Raw genomic sequence first — 16,989 nt, 5'->3', positions numbered from 1 at the left:
TCTATTTACTAGTGACTTGCTGGTGTAATATAAGTTGGGATGCTGTGAACGCCATCTCTTAGATTTTCTAAGGACTAATTGACCCATCCTCGTAACATAATTTTACATTTTATTCATTATGCGAAGTTGATCATGGATTGACCGTTAGTTATCGAAAGAATAACTCGCAAGATAGATTTGATATGAATCCAAAATTAATAAGAAATGCTGTATTAGAATTTAACGATTTTTTTTCTCGTAAACTAAAAATAATATTCTCAAATTTTCGAAAAATTTACAAAACCGAAATTTCCAAGAAAAAAATTCATCAAGTTTTGAAAAAAAAATTTGTGTTTCGGCCGCCATTTTGCATAGATAAAAAATATTTCAATAAATCTGACCATCCTAACTTTTAATTTGGACATCGTGGACACCAGCGAGACCGGTTTTAGACCGATAATAAAATATATCGGGTGCGAAAAATCAATTACAAAAAATACAGATAATCACATTGGCTCTACTTGCTTTTACATAGATGGACAAGAAGGACCTGTAAAAACTGTGCATACTACTATTTATAATCTATTAATGACAGATAATATTAAATGTTCAACAGTGGTTTTCACTGAAATTGCAGTAATATTACTTCCACAAGGAAAAACGGTGCACAAAACATTTGGTTTCCCAGTTCATATCTTTAACGATTTATCGACAAGTATTACAACACATCCTAAAGAAGGTACGATTTGAAAAGATACTAAAGTACTTACTTGGAATGAGGGTTCTATACCTTCGCGATATGCTTTAGAAATTGTAAATAGAACATTACAATATAAAATGGATAAAGATAAACCATTTAGTGGTAAAATAATTTTTTTATGTGGTGATTTTAGACAACAATGAATACTTGTGCCATTTTAGCTGCGTTAAATGCCAATGTTAATAAATTAAACAAATCAGTTATTGATTTGCTAAATATAAATACAGAACACATATACTATAATTGATAGTACTGAAAATTGTGACAATGGTGAGTTTGAAGAAATAGTTTTATCTATATATTTAAATAATCTGAATCCTTCCAGTTTATCTTTGTATGAATTACATTTAAAGAAAAACTGTAGTGTAATGCTTATTAGAAACATAAGTATTTATGAAGGTTTATGCAATGGTATACGTTTACGGGTATTAGATTTTTCTAATCATTTATTGAAATGTTAGATTTTAACGGGAGATAAAAAAAATAATATCGTGTTTTTAAGTCAGATTTCATTATTTTGCACAAATGAGTATCCATTTTCTTTCAAAAGACGTCCATTCCCAATGAAGTCGGCACGTGCAATGACAATTAATAAAGCGCAAGATCAAATGTTTGATAATATCGCTAATGTTCTTCGTAGGGATGTTTTCAATCATGGTCAATTGTATGTGGCAATGTCTAGAGTACGATCGTGGAATACACTAACAGCGTATCTTGGTAGCCATCAATGAAACAGTTACATGGTTAAAAACTATATTTACAAAAAGTTATACTTATAAATAATTATATCTGACTATAGTAGAATATAATTCATATTATTATTCTATAATTTTCTTTTAAATACAAAAATTATTATCACAATTTGAAAAATAAACTACTATTTTCATTAGATATAACAATTATGTTATTAAATAATAATAAATTTAAGGCGCGCATAGCGCGCTATATGATCGTAGTCTTCTTATAAAAAGTAATGGATGTCATATTGAAATATTTTATTCGTGATTTGATTGACTGATACATAGTAACATAATATACTGTTATGTTATTGCAAATAAGCATGTAGATATACTTTCGAGTTGAAAATTAAGACATAAAAATTTAATTTATCATAATTAATAAGGGTAATTTTGAAGATAATAGAAGTAAAAAAAGTAGACTGCAGTGTTATTGTCTTTACACTTATTTTATAAAACTAGCAATGAATAAAATTGTTTCGTAATAAAAGTGGTTCAAATTGTTCTAATTATTTTCTATTACTTACCGATAATGATTTATGAATGTGTAAGATTGAAATAATCGTTGTAATGTCGCAATCTTTATTCAATAAGTAGAATAAAATAAGTAGAATAGAAAAATAGAATATTTATTGAATATTCAATCGCTTAAGTTGCACGGCATTTTTCATTTTTAGAACTCGATATGGTGAAGCCAAAAATTGAACCAAATCACACAATATTTAATATACAATGGTCACTGAATTCATTCATTTTGAAGGTTATGCTTGTGTTTCTATCGCCAAGTTTAGATTCAGAGATCTAAAAAACTAAAATGTCCCAAGTTTTATTCAAATCGATTGGAAAACAATTATTTGGTTTGATCATATGATACAACGACAGAATGAATCCGACTTTTTTGTGATCATATATGATACAGTACCACTTAACTGGTTAATAACCATATGACCCATTAAAAAAACTAAAAGATTATTTTTTGCAGTTATTGATACGGTAAATCATGAATATGATGACGTGTTTCATCATTAATACACATTTTTCTGCTATGATAGATGTTTTGTAAATAAATTGAAATATCTACCTTTGAACAACTAATTTATGTTAAACATATTAAATAATGTAACAATAAGAAACAAAAATGAAAATAAGAGCGCGTTTATTTTTCTATATAAAAATATGATGGCCTGCCGAGTAAAATCATTTTTTTGCGATTTAATCGTCTGAATGTAGTGACATGAGTCACTGTAATGAATACGAGGTCTGTCCGGAAAGTATCTGGCCTACGTTTATATCTTCGCGCCATAGTGTTCGAGCGACCTCTATCGGACAGAAACGTCAACAGTAAAGCCTCACGAATCTATTGGTTACTTACTGACACCTGCCGGACGTATAGTTCATGCGCAGCGTGTCTTTGTTTAGTGCCTTTTTGCGTTCGTCGGATTTTGATATTGTCAAAAATGACTAAAAAACAAGATCAACGAATTTGCATCAAATTTTGCTTTCAACTCGGAAAAACGAGTTCGGAAACTATTGAAATGATGCAAAAGGCCACGAATAAAAGAGTGGTGTAAACGGTTCAAGGATGGTCGCACTTCTGTCGATAGTGATTCTCGTTCCGGCCGACCTTCGACGACAAAAACCGCAGATAATATTGAGCGGGTGCGACTTGCAATCGAACAAGATCGTCGTATGACTGTGTGAGAACTAGAAAAAGACCTTGGGATATCAAAAACTGTCATTTCAGAAATTTCAACCGAAAATTTAGGAATGGAACGCGTGTGTGCGAAATTCATCCCAAAATTGCTCACAGCAGAACAGAAGAACATTCGCTTAGAAATCGCTCTGGACAATCTAGAAATGGTCAATAATGATGATAATGTGCTCAGAAAAGTTATTACAGGTGATGAATTATGGGTTTATGAATATGATCCTGAAACAAAACAACAATCTTCACAGTGGAAGCATTCTGAATCGCCAAGACCAAAAAAAGCATGTCAAAATCGGAGCAATGTTAAATCAATATTGATTGTTTTTTTCAATTGTGAAGGTGTTGTACATCATGAATATGCACCAACAGATCAGAAAAGCAATAAAGAATACTACGTTCAAATTTTAAAACGTTTGCGTGATGCAGTAAGAAGAAAACGGCCGCACTTTTGGGAAAGTGGTGACTGGCTTCTCCATCACGATAATGCGCCAGCGCATTCATCCAATCTTGTGCAGCAGTTTTTGAGCAAACACAATATCGCATCGCTTCGACAACCTCCATACAGTCCCGACATAGCCCCTTGTGACTTTTGGCTGTTTCCAAAACTAAAAAAACTACTCAAAGGACACCGATTCGATGACAAAACAACGGTTGAAAACAAAGCGGCGAGTGTACTTAAGACTATCCCTAAAAGTGAGTTCCAGGACTGTTTTGAAAAGTGGAAACATCGATGAAACCGTGTTATCCAATCAAGTGGGGATTACTTTGAAGGATGCCACCTACCAGATGATAAAGAATAATGCTAGCACGAAAATATAAATGTAGGTCCGATACTTTCCGGACAGACCTCGTAAATCGGCACTACATAATAGACTGAGGCATTTCGCATCATTTATACGCAATCAGTTAACAAAATTCAAATAAGTATAATAATTTGTAGACATTGAGAACAAAATAACGCCTACATTCCTTCATGGAGGTATGGTAAGCGGTTTAAAGCATTAAATTATTTTGTGTAGATGTGAAGTACTATAGAATTTGTTTATTTTGCCTGTAATAATTTTTTATTCAAGTATAAAACTCAATTTTACTAAACATCAACAAGAGAAGGGCGCGCGAAGCATGGTTGATGACACCAGTCCTTCCTAAAAAAATGATGGACTATCGGGTGGCTGCAGCTTATTCTTGATCTGATTGGTTGGGAAATGATCACGTGAACTACTGGTATGTATGTAACACACGTTTGATAGTGTGTGTGTGTGCAATGTGCATATTGCTTGGTTAAGAGATGCTCACGTGAGCATCAGTTACAGTGTGCATATTGTATCAGAATAAGCTCTTTGGTCAAACTTCAGAGTACTCGTATACCATAGATATAGTGCTAATCCTACTTATCCTACTTATAAAAGGAGATGATTGATGAGTGAATGCATTTTATTCGCGATGTAATTGGATGAGTGTAATCACGTGATATTTTTGACTGTCAGTTAGGTATGTTGGATATGCGTTTGTTGGGTGGGTGGGTAAATTTTAACCGTAAATTAGAGCGCACGAAGCGCGCGATGGCTAACTAGCTTCTTAAAAAATCCATGGCCTAGTGAGTCAAGTCAGTTTATTCATGATGTGATTGGCTGAAAGATAGTCACGTGGATTCCCATCGTATGGCAGTATGTATGGTACGTACATGTATTGGACTATATATATATATGTATACGGCAGCAACTGAGATATTCAACAAATTTGTTTTAATAAATATCTCGAGTTATATTAGATTGGTATTATTTTAATTAATTGGCTGATTAACAAATAAGTAAAACACTTCGTACGCATTAAGACAATAATAATATATACATTCATTTCACGGCCTAACTTAAAAATGATATGATAAAATAATCTTTATGCACTTCAATTACATTTATTTATAGGATAGAAATTGATGAATATCTTTATTGTAAAGTTTGGCTTTGAATAAACATCATCGAAAATAAAAAGAATGAATTATAAATCAAAAATTGATTTTGGTGCATTCGATACCGTCAATTTAAATTTATTTTTGAAATTTATTTTATAAATGTTAACGAACTCTCCAAATGGTCTCCGATGAACAGGTTAAAATTAGTTAAAATAACGGAGATATCCTTCTAAATACTTGAAATTATAGAGAAATATTTTAAAAAATTAAGAAATTTAAATTATATGTTGGCGGTTCTATTTATCAGAAAAAAAATAACTTCGTGCGCTGCTCATTACCTCTATAGTTAAAAAATACCTAAAAATCTGTTACGTAATTACATTAAAAATAATTATTAAATTAGCGTATCAACGATATTGGATTTTTATTTACTATTTAATATCAACGTATTTTAGATGTTTCCAAGGATAAAATTGTCTTATGTATTTAGATTTTAGATTATTTCATTTCGCCTGTAATGATCTTGAAATGATTGAAACCGGAAACTAAATATTACTGAATACATAAAAAATAATTTTAATTTATAAAATAATGTAAAACGGCCAAACGTCGAGATCTTTAAAAAAATTATTTATGAACAAAATAGGGCTTGCATTAATAATAATACAAAATCAGCGTTAGTTGAACATTTAATTAGATATAGAAGATATTTTTCGAAAATGTTATATATACATGCTCATAAGTGTAGTATCAATAGGCAATAGAAAATTTAAAAGATTGTCATAAATTTTTCATTGATAATTATTTTTTTATATAAGAGTTGCGTTATTGAATTATATTCATTGAAACAACTCCCGCTTGATCTATTAGTTTAGAACTTTAATTGTTTTCACGCTCCTTCCTTTTCGGTGAGTTTGTTCAATAAATTGTAGTGCGAAATTTTTCTTTTTTATTATTTATTCAATTTAATTGCATGAATTTCAAATTTGTTTATATCTGAATTTTAGCCTGAAAAGTACCAAAGATAATCTATGTAATTAATCTTATAGCGGCTGAAACTGTAGCAGTTTAAATGAATTACTCAATAGATTAATAGTATTGTCATTACAATTTATTTTATTTAGAAATTTACAGCAGTCATTAGAATTGACTACTATAATTAACAAATTTTTCTGAAATCAATATTGATCTTGATATAATAAATCAAAAATTATTAACTACTCTTATAAAATAAAGGACCTACAAAATTGTATTTATATTAATTTCTCTGTACTTTTCCTGTTTTAAAATTTTGATTTTTGCTTTCAAGTAAAGTATGCAATTATTTTGTTTAAAAAAAATTTTAAGTTCTTAAAAATTGTCACAATTTGTCTATAACTAAGCAATAAGTAAATTAAATTTAAATTAGAGGGAGCATAGAAAAATTATAATCGCATCTTATGAGATTGTCTTGAATAAAGCAAACCCAGAGTAAGAAAAATTTAAGCAAGAGAACATTGCGACGATAACGTTGGAGTATTCTGATAATTAGTAGGAAAAAACTTCATTTTTGATATTTATAAACTTTATAGAATTCTACTTCATGAAGATATTTTCTCTAAGTGTAAGTTCTAAAACTGATTATTTCTTTGTTGTAATCATTGATAAACATAATATATAATTGTATTTCGATTTGTCATCAGTTAACTATTTCAAATTAGATATTTTCACTCATTTATGAGTGAAAAATGCATAAATATCTGAACCACATTCGGAATGCACTGTAGTCACTAATTGATAAATTTTTAAATTATCGCAATCTTCAGTTTTACTTAAAAATTAAAATAATTCATAACAACATTTAAAACTTTATCACAAAAAAATTTTATGTAATCTTTCGTCTGAATCCTTCCTGTTTACCTTCGTATTAATTAGATTTAAGGAAAAACTGTATTGTAATGTTTATTAGAAATATAAGTATTTGTGAAGGTTTATGCAACGGTACACGTTTACGGGTATTAGATATTTCTAATCATTTATTGAAATGTCAAGTTTTAACGGAAGATAAGAATTTGACCTGGAAAATAGAATATTTTGTAATAAAATTCTATAACAATAATAGAACGGTTAGTTATGATATACTAGAGTTATATGTAGTTATAATAATACGACTAGTTATATAGTGTCATGAGGTGAAACTATTAAAGAGCTGGAGCCACCTCAAGCCTAAAACATGTTCCAACTGAAAGAAAACTGAACGATATAAGATTTATTTTAAAATCAAACGGCTTTTTTTTCTCTAATTTTCATCAATAATTCAAAAGTATTGAAATTATCGGAAGAAAGGTTACTTTTACCCAGAAAGTCAGTATTTAAATTTGTTGATTCAGATTAGATGCAACTGACTACAGAATCTTTTATTTAGCAATTAAAAAATCTTTTTATCTAAATTGATTACGCAAACTTAACTACAGAGGTACTAGTCAAAAATCTAACATATCAAAAAAAAAAAAAACGAAGATTTTAACGAATAAGGAAAAATTGTTTTTCAACTATGTACAAAGTTTAGAGGACACGAAAAAAGTATAACTGAAACGAGGATACTGAACATTTTTATTATCTTCATTATTAAGTTAATAAAGTAGAACGACCTTGTCTAAAGAAACAAGATAAAAAGAATGTCGATCCGTCTTTATACTCTGTACTATCAAAATAGCCATATATACTAGCAGGCATATAAATAACTTGCCCTTCTATAAATATTGTTTGGGGTTAACATTTCTAGTTTTGTGCACATCTTCGACTGTAAGATAATGACTAAAATAGTTACTTGAAATTAATTGCATTAATTGAATGAAAATAAATACAATGGAGGTAGTGTACAGCATATAATAATGCAATAATAATAATAATATAATAATGCAATAATTATCCAAAACTTTGTTATCTTATTCCGATCATGAAAAGCAGTAATAAAAATTAGCTAACGGTACTTTATTATATTCTTTTATTTCTATTCCTCTTTTTTTATTATGTAGTTGTTCTTTTTCAAAGTAAAAAAGACAAAAGCGTATAACGCTCCAAAATTATATAACTATTAGATATAAAATTTGATTAACATGATTGAAAAATCATCCAATAAGTGAGTTACTAAATTTTGTATGCATAAAATCGAGCGATCGATAAGTGGGAAGGAAGACTGTAGTAGCCACTTTGCAACAGTAATAGATACAAATTAAAGATTTACCAAGATATGAATAACCATAACGGTTTTTTTCTACACGTGATAAAAAATAATAAACAATAAATATGTTAGACTTGACTTAGTGGAGATATTAAGCGGTAGAATCGATCGAAATGCGGGCTTGCCTGTCCTCGTTTCGCGTGTTGAATTCAGGAAAAGCGCGCACTCGCAAGCATTGAAATCCCATACGCGAAAACCCTAACTTGCTGTCCTAGCGTATATGTCCTTTTATCCTCAAAGTATATAGTATAATATTTTACCGAACAGAAAAACTATAGCAAAAAGATTCGAAGTGATATGGTAGCAGCTTTGAAAGTACAATATATAGGGAAATTAGTAACTAGGTAAAGGATGAGAATAACAATAATCAGACTTACTAAACTCATTCAGAACGAATGAAACATCACTAGAAAAGAAAAACTTAATACCAGGTAAAGGTACCGTGACGTATAAAAATGCAATATACTTACTTAGATCGAAGGGCTCCCGATAAGCAGGGGCGTCTCACTCAGGCTGGATATGTCTCACCTTGGGAGTTGCTTTAAAGCATCTGCCCTCGGAGTCCTCCCCGCCACCACCCAGGAAACTTCCCCACCTAAGGGGTTGCTTTCGAGCGAGAGGGCAGCAGCAGCGTCCCCTCTACCACCCCCAGTCACGTACATTCGTATGCAATTCCCAGGATCCCCCAGAGCGGTGCCAGGTGGGAGAGTAGTTTTCCAAGCCCATCGATGCCGAAAGACAGTGAGTGCGCAAGTGGCAAGGAGAGGGAGAAGGAAAGAGAGAGGGGAGTTCGTATACAAAGGGGGAGCGAAGAAGAGGAGACGGAGGGTGGAGGGACCAGGTACGCGGTCGATGCTACACGGTATTTCTGGCACCAGGTCGATAGTTCACCTGCACTCCATCCACCTCAAACGTTCAAACCACCCCTTCCTCGCTGTCTGCACGACCTCTATTGCTGATTTTATTGCATGTATTTTACCATTATTAGCAGTATGCATTCATGTACATACTTCGATTTAATCACGATTGATACTGTTGCAATTTGTATATCTACTACAATTTATGCAACGTAAGCTTGAGGACATCTTTCTTAAAAAGTTTGTTCGTTCAGTAGTGTTTCTTCCAATACTCTTTATATTCTGTAATAATCGTTGCCAGGCTTTTTTACTACCGTAATTCGAGTTTAATTTCTCGTTCTTCAAATGGTTCTTAAGATTTTTCTACAAAATTAACTTCTAAGATTATGATAGACGATAATTGATGCCAAAAATTTTCTATCTTATGATTCTCAAATAATTTTTTTAAATAAAAAATAAATCATCAATATAAACTGTCAGTACAAAAATTCGAATAAATTCTTATGTTTTTCAAATAACTAAATTAGAATATTTCTATACATTGAAGTGGAAGTTGTAAACGTGAACATATCTATGTATGCGCGCGCTGACGCGCACGTATAGATAGTTTTATCATTGATTTTGTTGTTCACACAGCAGCTAAATAGCTGAAGACTTGAATAAAAACGCTTCAGTTACATGAAATATCTAAAATATCTAAAAGCATTGTAAGATACAGTGGTTCTTCAATAATTTGAACCCTCTTTTCCTAAGTATCATTCGATTTTTAGGTATACTAGTGTTATTTAGTGTACTTCGCGTGCTCTTTTCTTTATATTTTTCTATTTATTATTACACTAATTGAACCTTTTACATGTCAACTTGGAGATTTTAATGGGCACAAGATAAGTTAATCTGCTTAAAATATACTACATAAATTAATATTCATTGATGAAAAAAAATAGAATTTGTACCCATTTTTTTACCAAAACCGATGAGCTTTTACTCATGTCATGGTATTTTTGAAAAATTATCCAAAAGATTCATTCAATCTATGATCGATAAATCTGTTATACTTTTATGCATCACTAAACTTTACATACTTATTAGTAGTGACTATGGCTCCAATCTTATATTAAATGTATTATGAACAATACATTTAACATCGCGTGATTTTTGCTGCCTCGTTGAAAACCCCCGTAAATATTCTTCCAATTTAATGGGTCTGATATTTTGACAGTTTCCGTTGTTCGCATACTTCTTATTTGAAATAGAGAAAAATGTATTTTTCTCTATTTTATTCTATACAGTTTTTTCTCTTTACATCAAATTTTAACACGACAATATTAATTTCCGTATCACAGATTGTTATGAAATTAACGATGATTACTGATAATTTTAGAACGTAACGTATTTTGTTTTTGAAACGATTTATTAATGGCATATTTAGATTATTGCAGGTTATTATCCATATTAATTATTGAGAACTTGAATTTACAGCTGACATATAAGTCTCAAACTTCCGGATGTATAATAAAAATAATCCAAAGTATACGAAAATTCTAAATTTCGTTTCCACTTTTCAGTGTCAATCAATCACAATGCTGGATTTCAGCGATTCATCACTTTTTTTAGATAGGATTATATTAATTTATAGAAACTTTTCGGGTTCTAAATTATGATGACGTTCGAGAGGAATTGCATATTTCAACAATTGTTGATATAAACTATGCAATATATATTTGTCTAACAACGTCTTACGGCAAAACCTTAAAATCCTATGTGTTTAAATTTAAATGTTTTAAGTGTGTAATTGTGACGTCACACATAAGAAATACATTGTCGCTGAATTTAAACGTTTAGAAGTGTTTAAAATTGAGGACAATGTATTTCTTATGGGTGACGGTATATTAAACGTTTAAATTTAAACACATGGGTTTACCGTGTCTCGTATTTGAGTATAACAAAAAAAATTGATTATTAGGTTGAAAAAAATTCGACGGTTAAAAAATTAATGTTGCCACAATATTCAAAATTTCATATATATACGTGATTAGGAACGCTATAAAAAGATGTTTCGAATCATGAAGTAAAGAAAAGTAAATCGAAGTACCTTAAAAGGCAATGAATTTATGTTCATTTCTAGATACGTATGTTTAATGACATGAGTTTTTTTATTATCAGCAGAATTCATCATTAATAGGTTCAAAAGTAAACTTTTATAAAAATAAAAAGTAGTGAAAAATAGAGACTACTTTTCTACATAAAGCAAACTTAATTGCAATATATATCTTACATGTATATTTTAGATTGAACATTTAATATTGATTAGAACTGTGTAATATATTAATATAATTAAATTGAAAACCTGGTAATTAGAACTTTCATTCAACCTCGTTAACAAAAAAAATTGATAATTCGTAACTCTCTTATGGGTTGCTATTCGGAATTCCGAGGTTCTATTATAATAAATTGTTAATGACTAAATACAGTGCTTTTACATTCTGTATCGTTATTTATTTATTTTTTGTTCAAAATTGGAATTCGATCTAATATCAAAATTGAATATTCAAACTTCAAGAAAAATGCGTTGAATAGATTCATTAAATAGTGAATCAAGAATATAAAATAATATCAAAGAAATGCACTAATTGCTTTGGTAGTCTTTCATAAAGATTCAGCATTAAAGAACTTTTAGATGATATATATCAATAGATTTTATGTTGTCATTGGTTTGGTTACAAAAATTGTTTTTGTATATTGTTCGCGCCGTTTGCGCTTCGAAAATTTTCTTTACTATGAGAGAGAAAGAGAGAGAGAGAGAAAGAGAGAGAGAGAGAGATAGTTGTGCGGTAATAGGTTCTTAAATTACGGTGCATGCTCGGACCGTCTTTGCTACATCTGTTTGTGTTTGCGTTTAACTATCGCTGCACATTTTTGCGTCTCATGTTTGATCCCAGCCCTGAGATACCCGAAAAGTATGGGACACACGTATCATCGATGCCATGAGATAAGGAAGACACGTGTTGGACGAGCGCAGGTAATCAACCCGGACCACGGGGCCATTTTAGTCCTCGCAAAGGGGGGTCCTGTAATGAGTTTTGGCAAGGGCCTTAGGAGTGGGGAAAAATTTTCTTGTAAAGAAAAATAGGCGATGACAGTCAGTTCCTTCAGGGAAACTAGCAGTGACACTTCTCTCTCTATCTCGCATAGTCGTGAGCCGTGTATGATACCGCGTTTAGCGATTTAGTGGCATTGAATAAAAACAGCAATTGAAGTGTGTATGTTTGTGTATACACGAGTGCAGTGTGAGAAGTTGCGCTAGGCGTTTTCGCGATTGCCGGTGAACCGACTAAAGAACTAACTACGTTAGCAGAGGACGTCTTCACGACTCTAGGTGCTGCCACAACTCTTCAAGCCCATCAGATCGGCATCACAGGTCATCGCAGTATTGTGTGCCCGAGACGTTGGCACTGCGGTGCACCAAAGTGTGTGTGTGTGTGTGTGTGTGTGTGTGGCACTGCCTGGCTATCTGTGTATGGGCAATGATCTGGTAAGCGAACGCCACTCAAATATACGTGCTTTGTACAGGCTCTGCGAGCCTTCAGATAACAATTTTATGTAATTAGCGTTTAATCTTCATCTCCAGGTGAGATTATTAATAAAATTTCTCCTTTTCTTACTATTACGTAATAATTGAACATATATATTGTTTGTGTATATAGTAATATAGAAATAGAAAACTCTATTAGATACAAATAACACAGCCCCACAAGAAAAAGTCAAAACCAGCGATCCAGACTAGTATACTCCTATTTCATTTTAAGCGATTCTGGTATAAAAAAAAATCGTGACACCCTCAAAAAACTGTTTTACGGCTCAAAAATACCCTCTCAAGGAGGTGAAAATAATATTAAACACGCGAAATAGGTATTTGACGAAAATTTCAGGAAAAGGTAACCTAAATTAAAATCGAAGACTAACATTCATGCAATAGATCTGAAATTTACCCTATCTAAAATTTAAAACCACCCTTATAAGATCGAACTTACTTTTATATTTGTAAAAAATTATAAACTGCGAAAAAATCAGATTTTCAAGAAAATTACAAATTGCAACGGTAGTCGAGTTAATTAATCGAACCGTTTGCGATTCTACTTCTCGCGCGTTAGTTCTAATAGTTAAGAGAGAGAGGGGGCGCGCGATCTTTTGAATAGTTAGTTACGCCTCAGCTGTGAACGTGAATTTACCGCCGATTTGTATTGCACTTTGTTTTCGCCGAACAATTAGTTTTCTGGGACAATTTCGTGCGTGAGTGCAACGGTATTTTCGAGGTAACAAGTAGCAGTGCAGAAGCAGCAGTCTGTAGCTAATTGGAGGCAGTACAAGGCAGCGCAGCTGATAATCAAGGGGCAGCGGCAGTTGATATTTTTTGCAACAACAATTACGGCTGATCACCGTAATTGCACCGCATGGTAGGTGCACCTTCCGTCATATTAAGCGATACAAAATACATTCGGTATTTTGTATATTCGTGATAGCGTTATTTTTTGTATTCGCGTCGAGCGTTATTCGCGGTATAATTCGAATCTTTTCTCTCTCTTTTTCTCACCGAATATAACTAATTGTAAAATCCTATTCGCGTGCGTTAGTCTTTCGGCCCTACAAAGACTGTAGTAATTTTTATTAATTAGAGTCTGTGAAATTTATTCGCCGTTTTCGTAATTTAATTTTCCTAGTAACTTAAGTAATTGAAAAAGGCTTAGGTTTTAATCCAATTACATCTAGGGGATTAAGAAGATTAGGAGTAAAGTCGCTCACACTTAAAACTCAACGAGTGTCACAAGACACGTGACTTAAGGTGAGTTCAACTCCGTTTAATAGGAGACAACTAGGATAAATCATCTGACGTTAAGGCGAATACACGTACTATCATACGTGTTTAACGGAGCGGCGGTTTGCTCTGCATCGTGGGAATTTGTTCTTAAATAAATTTCCAATTTTTCAGATAATCTCCCCCGTTACAAAATACATTAATATCAAGCAATACGTTCATAAAATAGACGTACCACTTACCCTTCCTGGTGATTAAAATCACCCCTAAATTATTATTTATTTAAAAAAAATTCACTACGACTGAGAAAAGTATATATTTCACCAAATTTTTAGAAAAATCACGAATAAATTAATATCGAGCAGTGTGTTCCTAAAATAGACGTGCAACTTACCTTTCTTAGATGTTAAAATCACCCTAAATTGTTATTTATTTAAAAACAATTGCTAAGACTAATACGAACGTAGAGAACGTTACATATTAATTTGGTATAATTGAGTTATTATTCTTGTAATATTTTTTGCATTTATTTTCAAACGATCTTCTCACTGGTTGCAGTTTATATTATGTTGCCACTTCGTTCTATCTACCCTGATATCTTTTCTTCATTTCAGATATATTCTGATGAAAGCCTTATCCTTGATCTTCGCTGTAATCTCTCAAAATTTCAGGAAAATAATTAAAATATAAATCAAGAAAATGAACTTTCAAATTAATGTTACATCCTAAAATTTCAAAATTACTTTTCATATCTCCGACAATTTTCTTATAGTTTTCCTGTTTCTTTTTTTTTTCTTTTTGCTACTTCTCCAGTATTCTACAGCTCTTTACTTATATTAAAAACTAATATCTTTATTGTCTTCCGTACAGTGGTCTGTGGGTGCTTCGAAAAAGTTAGGAATGTGGTGTTGAACTTTATGTTCTACTATTTTTTCACTGTGACGTCGTGGAAACGACATATCTCAGGTGCATCTGAGGCTTGTCGTAGTTTCAGGGTTCTGTTGTTGCTAGTCTGCGATTTCTCGCATAAACTAGCGGGATCACTATTCGAAAATTATTAACACCGAAGGGGACAATGCTACTAAACCTGTACTTCTGCTCTTGGATTCCAATCAATAGTTGTAATCCGAGCCTATCAAAAGTAGTCTCCAAATACGACAAAGGGAAAATTTTTGATTTGTGACCTACTTCTAAAAGAGAGGAGAGATAGATAAGTTAAAAAAAATTAAAATTTTGATTGCTTACTCTTTTTTATTGAAAACTTGACACTGTTAATTTGCGGGTCTTTATTCTGTATTGGTCGATCTTTTTTTTATTTTATCTGTTCTGCTACTTTGCTGCTTTGCTGCTTGGCTCTTTCATTCACTTCTTCTTGTCTAGACTCTTGGTTTACGGACTCCCGTGCTTCCTTCAATCTTTTCTTGATTTTCTTGTCTTCTTGGCTGCTTTACTTCTTGGTTGACTTATCCTTGTGCTTCCTTCAGCACTCACTCACTGGTATTCAATATCTGTTTTATACTCACACTACGATAACTGACAACAACGGGAACAACAGCAACTGCAACTCCAACTGCTTTTCTAGCACTTCTCTAATAACTTGAACTTTCTCTAATAACCTTTAGGACTTTTTCTTGTTCTCTGGGTCTTGTGCAGCCCTTTTTATATTAGGTGGGTGTTTGGGTGATGAGTCCCTCTCTCAGCCTCTCGGTTTTGGGAGGATAGGAGCAGGCAATGATGTGTTAATTGGTCCGTTTGTTTCTTCTGATTTTCCTCGTTGGATTTTCGGGCCCTGATTGGAGCGCGGGGGGGGGGGGGGGGGGGGTGGAGAAAATCGAGAGCGCGAACGCAAGGGTACAAGCCTTAGCTCGTAAGATGGCTCTTCAAGTATCATTCGGAGCCAAGATTAATTAAAAATTTCGTAATTATTAATTAATTGAAGTTGGAACAACCATAATCCAATACATAACTTATACACTACTTATATTAACAATCAATATTATAATTAAATTCGCCGCAAAATATAGTTATCAATAATTATCTAATAATAAAATATAATAAAAATAGAGCGATGCTTGTTATCTCGCACGCCATGTTGTATAAATTCGTAGATTAATTTCTTATAATAAAAGTTCGCTAAATAACAGTGAATTAATTAAAATTAACATATTTTTTTATTTTTTTCTATTTTCTGCTTAAACTAAGCTCTAGAGCGAAAACTCGATAAAAGGTTTTCAGAGGCCAAAATTAGTTTTGATATATTGTTTAAATGAAAATATTCAAGTTCAAAAAATATTATTTCATAATTTCTAATGCCTAATTTAATTGGAAAGGGAAAAATTCATTAGTTATGATGTGAATAGGATGTAGTCACGATCCCATGGCCCTCTTCTCTCATCGGCATGATAACGCTTCACGATGTATACACGATGATCCTAGGCTCCTGTAAACACATGCGCGTGGGACAAAGCAGGATAGAGCGTCGATTGTAAGGCCGAGTACGCAGGCTCGGGCCACTATGAAAGTTTATATAAACACTTTATTTGGAATGCGTTTTCATCGTGGGAAATTAGGAAGGTTCCCACTCCGTTCGTCATTTAATAATTAAATTAATATAAAAAAAAAACTAAGTTACGGCTGGCCGTCACATTACTATAACCTTTGTAAACTTCTTGAAAATCTAATGTATCTTCAGCAATCATATCTACTTCATTCCAGTCATTTATTGAATCAATTAAAATACTTTTAATTCTTTCCGACAATTAAATTTTTTTATAATTTATTTTACTTCCAAGTATCATTCGTCGTTTAGCTCTCGAGATGAACGGACTTGTTTACACTGCGTTCTAGTCGTTTACTTAAATGTTACAAATCAAAGTGAATCAATTAGATTATATTAAAAATGAATGTAAGTAAAAACAAATAAATAAGGTGAAAAAAAATAACAATCTGTGAATAACAACAATAATTAACTCAAATCTAACGACTAAAATGGCCGAAATA

General features: G+C 32.1%; 1 protein-coding gene across 3 annotated transcripts in view; it reads right to left on the bottom strand.

Moving 5' to 3' along the window:
• Positions 1–9,024, bottom strand: part of LOC131663273 (vesicular acetylcholine transporter) — an 897,411-nt gene extending 888,387 nt beyond the window's left edge. Inside the window, exon 1 of one of the 3 annotated variants that reach the window (XM_058933589.1) lies at positions 8,790–9,024. The gene's annotated coding sequence lies outside the window, so the exon portion shown is untranslated. The remainder of the gene's footprint in view (positions 1–8,789) is intronic. The other 2 variants (XM_058933590.1, XM_058933591.1) reach the window with 2 other exon arrangements.
• Between the last annotated feature and the right edge of the window lie 7,965 nt (positions 9,025–16,989).

Source organism: Phymastichus coffea, unplaced genomic scaffold, assembly GCF_024137745.1.
Source record: "Phymastichus coffea isolate CEN01 unplaced genomic scaffold, Cenicafe_Pcof_1.1 PCOF00032, whole genome shotgun sequence".
Classification (NCBI taxonomy): domain Eukaryota; kingdom Metazoa; phylum Arthropoda; class Insecta; order Hymenoptera; family Eulophidae; genus Phymastichus; species Phymastichus coffea.
Note: the sequence above shows the minus strand (reverse complement) of the source record. Positions and strands in the feature narration are given on the sequence as shown.